The following is a 4743-nucleotide window of genomic DNA, read 5'->3' on the forward strand; positions in this document are numbered from 1 at the left end:
AACCTAAATTAGAACCCCTCAGGATTTATTATCTGTCACAGTTGGAATCTATTTTTTTTAAATTTAGTACTTATAGGGGCTGGAGAGATAGCACAGCCATAAGGCATTTGCCTTGCACGTGGCCAACCCAAGATGGACCCAGTTCAATTCTTGGCATCATCATATGGTCCCCTGAACTTGCCAGGATGTGATTTGAGCACAGAGGCTAGGATTAACCCCTGAGCATAGCCGTGGGTGTGGCCCAAAAACCAATTAATTAATAAATAAGTTATCTACTTAAAAAATAAAAAATAGGGGTCCGGAGCGATAGCACAGCGGGAAGGCATTTGATGCAGCTGATCCAGGATGAAACTGGGTTTCAATCCCCATTGTGTCCTATATGGATTCCTTGAGCCTAGAGCAATTTCTGAGTGCATAGCCAGGAATAAACCCTTGAAAGTCACAGGTGTGGCATAAAAAATTTTAATAAAACAATAAATAAATAAATAATAAAATATAAACTCAGTACTTTATCTTATTCCTGGCTCTAGCTTAGATTCCCCCCCAAAGATTGAGTATGTATGCATGTGACTACATATATATATATATATGATGCCATGGCATTACAACATGTAATTGCTGGCTTTTCAGAAAATGTTGATGCAAGTTTATACAGTAGATCTCTTTCATAACCAAATAACACCAGGTCTATAGATCAGTTCACAGGTGGACCCACAGGATACCAAACATTTTTAGCATACAAAGAGACATTATGAAACTGCAAGATTACAAAATTATTTTTTGACTCATCTACAGTACACAGAGCAACAAAACAAGGGAATAGGCAATGTCAAATGATAACAGACCCTTGACTTTGGATTATAAAACTGAGATTGGAAAGCACTTCGGTTTAGGGAATTGGAGGATAGGCATGGGGGAAGGAAAAGGTGGACTAAAACTAACATACGGACATTGGCAGAGGGTTTTAGAAACTTTGGTGGTAGAAAGGTGCCAGTGTCAGAACTATACATCAAATCCATATATATTGGAGCTAGAGAGATAGTAAGGCTCTTGCCTTACAGATAATGTTTATCATTCCCACTATATCCCCATCACATATGGTCCCCTAAGCATCACAGGGTTTATTCCTGAGCACAGAGGCATAAAAAGCCTATGGGCACAATAGGTGTTGCCCCAAAGCCCCTAATATACAAAACCATAAGCACTGACATTACTGTAAATATGTTATGTAAACTATAATAAAATATGTTTTGCTTATTTTTTTGTATTGCATCTATAAACAATCCCCAAAATTCCAAGTAATGGTCACATGAGGATGGTTACTTATTAACTTGTGCTAAGAATGGACTGGAAAAGATTGGTAGATAAGTTCCACTTTTCTTTTCTTAATGCAGTCTAACATATTTTTAAAATTCTAATAATTTAATACCTTTCTTTGGACTGTGGTTCTTGAACTTTGTTTTTAAAAAGAATATACTGGGTCAGAAATATAGTATAAGGGTTACAGTGTTCGCTTGTATGTGGCCAATCCTGGTCCCATCACAAGACAATGTATGGTTTCCTGAGTCCCACCAGGAAACACCCCTGAAAACAAAACTAGGTGTAAACTTTGAGCACTGATGGATATGGCAAGAAAAGAAAAAAATAAGGAAGGAAGGAAGGAAGGAAGGAAGGAAGGAAGGAAGGAAGGAAGGAAGGAAGGAAGGAAGGAAGGAAGGAAGGAAGGAAGGAAGGAAGGAAATAAGGAAGGAAGGAAGGAAGGAAATAAGGAAGGAAGGAAGGAAGGAAGGAAGGAAATAAGGAAGGAAGGAAGGAAGGAAGGAAGGAAGGAAGGAAATAAGGAAGGAAGGAAGGAAATAAGGAAGGAAGGAAGGAAGGAAGGAAGGAAGGAAGGAAGGAAATAAGAGGAAGAGGAAGGAAGGAAAGGAGGAAGGAAAGGAAGGAAGGAAGGAAGGAAGGAAGGAAGGAAATAAGGAATGTAGGAAAAAAGGAAGGAAGAAGAAAGAAAGAAAGAAAGAGGGAGAGGAGAAGAAGAGAAGAAAGAAAGAAAGAAAGAAAAGAAAGAAAGAAAGAAAGAAAGAAAGAAAGAAGAAAGAAAGAAAGAAGGAGAAAGAAAGAAAGAAAGAAAGAAAGAAAGAGAGAGAGAGAGAGAGAGAGAGAGAGAGGAAGGAAGGAAGGAAGGAAGGAAGGAAGGAAGGAAGGAAGGAAGGAAGGAAGGAAGGAAGGAAGGAAGGAAGGAAGGAAGGAAGGAAGAAAGAAAGAAAGAAAGAAAGAAAGAAAGAAAGAAAGAAAGAAAGAAAGAAGAAAGATAGAAAGAAAGAAAGAAAGAAAGAAAGAAAGAAAGAAAGAAAGAAAGAAAGAAAGAAAGAGAGAGAGAAAGAGAAATAAGATATATTTTTACTGGTCAATGTAAATCCTATGTAAGCCCAATGTTTTTTTTCAACCATCACAGTGTTTTGGTGCAAAATATAAAATTAGGGCAGGAACATGACTTAACAAATTAAGTAGAATTAATTTTAATTCTATAATAAGAGGGACAATTCAAATTCTCATTTATTTCTTCACACCCACAAAAAAAACTTTAAGATCATTAGCAATCGCTCAAAATTCATTCGCTTTGTCAAGTAAACCAGTTTCTTTTTTAAAAATCTTAGACACATGACCAGGCCTAAGAATATTAAAGTCTAGTACATAAATCCCATGACTAGAGGTTAAAAAAAAGCACACTATAGACTATTACAGCAAAAATCATCTATTATATTTAAGAATCTTATGTACAATCAATAGATAATCAAATATTGCAACAACTCAAGTATTACTGAACAAACTGCATTTCTATAGTATTCAGTGTTACTATTTGGTTTTCTTCCTTAAAACAGTCCAAAAATATGGAACATTTCATAAATTTGTGTCATCTTTACACAGGAGCCATGCTAATAATTCCAATTTTAGTATAAGTGCTGCTGAAGCAAGCACTAAGCCCAGTGTGTCCTATACAGAACATTGAGGAGCTGATTTGGTTAAAATGGTGAAAGAAAAGCCAGAAATTTTTATCCTCAACGTCTCAGGCACGCACTCCCAGAGCACTTCCAGAATCTTCAGAGTTCAGTGAGTTACAATAAATCTCAGTTTAAGGATAGCACATATGAAAGTGCATTCCAACAAAATCAAGTTGAGTTAAGTTCAAAACAAATTTTTAGAACACCATCTAAGCAGGGGTCTCAAACTCGCGGCCCGCTGGCTGCAAATGGCCCTCCGTACAACATTTTGTGGCTCTGTCCTAGAGGAATCTTTTTTGTTTTGTTTTGTTTTAGTTGTTTGGGTCACACACCCCCAATGTTCAAAGCTCACTACTGACTTTGCACTCAAGGATCACCCCGACTTTGCCTCCTGCGGCCCTCAGGTAAATTGAGTTTTGAGTCGAAATGGCTTTTTAACAATGCTGAGTTTTCATGAGCGAGTAGCACACAGAACTGAAATGCTATCCATCCAGGACTGAGGGGTTGATATATATAAAAATGGGGATAGTACTGAACAATTTGTAAGAGTTAGCCAAATGAGAAGACTGTATTTAGGTAACAAGTCAAATGTCAAATCATGTTTTCAGTACTGATACTAGCAACTGCATCTTCATATGAAAGTCTGAGCCAAGATTAGTTAGCACAAGAGTTCTACATTATTTGATAGGCCAAAAAAATTGTCACTACTATAAATATAGGCTATTACACAGAAGGTACACGTACAACTGCATATCTATACATACACAAACACACACAAAACAAACAAAAATTATTATGTTTATGTACCTATATCACTAATAGGTTCATCTTTGGAATAGATAGCATAGCACTTACACACAGTGTCAGGACATTTTATAAATGAAGATGAGCCTTAGGAATTTTCACTCCAAATTTAGTACCCAGTGTCCTACTAACCATGTAAACTGGGATATGATTTAGGGTCTTATATGGAGACAGCACAGGGACAGAAATTCCCACAGAGGTTATAATGCCTGTCATTCAAGGTCAACACAAATTGTCCTTCCCTCAGGCTGCAAATCATTTTATATCAGCCCTGACTATGGAGACCCAGTCTTGCTTAATTACAAGACTGAATTCTAAATGTGTTTGGTGTTTGTCAAGTCAGGAAGAGAAAAAAATGATCTTGTCTGTGATTTATGTGCACCCAATGACAAACTATATTATTCAAGTGAGAAGAGCAGATGGCCCCCAAACAAGACAGTTATGGCCGCAATTATAATAATTATAGTACCCCATGGATCTTCGTGGTACCAATAGAGCAAAGATGCTAACAGTCACCCCAAAGACGCTTAAAGGAAAAGAAGTTTAAACTCAGTCCCAACTACTAAAAGAAGTTGAGACCCTTCTTTCATCAAGATGAAAAGGTTTATTTCCTCACTGTAGAAGATTGCTCCTTAGGGTGCGGTGACATGGCCAGAGGCAGGACTTGCAGTTTCTCTGGGAATGTAATCTGCTGCTTCCACAAGCATCAACTTTGTGAGCAAGGACATTGTGCTGATTTGAACTATCTTGGGAGAATCCTAACTTCACAAAGGCTGATTTACATCCGTCATTTTTGTCCCTTATTTTCTCGGCTGACAGTCTGGTTCTATTGTCTGTGACAATTAGATTTTGCAGTCTTGAAAATAGCCATGCAAATTACCAAAATGTTTTCCATTTGAGACCCCATACATATTTGAATAAAATCAACTCTAAGCTGTTA

The 4743-nt window shown here is 37.3% G+C and overlaps 1 pseudogene; it reads right to left on the bottom strand.

The window, feature by feature from the left end:
• Positions 1-2882: 2882 nt before the first annotated feature.
• LOC126007623 (uncharacterized) lies at positions 2883-2976 on the bottom strand (annotated as a pseudogene).
• Positions 2977-4743: the final 1767 nt, after the last annotated feature.

This window comes from Suncus etruscus, chromosome 4 (genome assembly GCF_024139225.1).
Source record: "Suncus etruscus isolate mSunEtr1 chromosome 4, mSunEtr1.pri.cur, whole genome shotgun sequence".
Classification (NCBI taxonomy): domain Eukaryota; kingdom Metazoa; phylum Chordata; class Mammalia; order Eulipotyphla; family Soricidae; genus Suncus; species Suncus etruscus.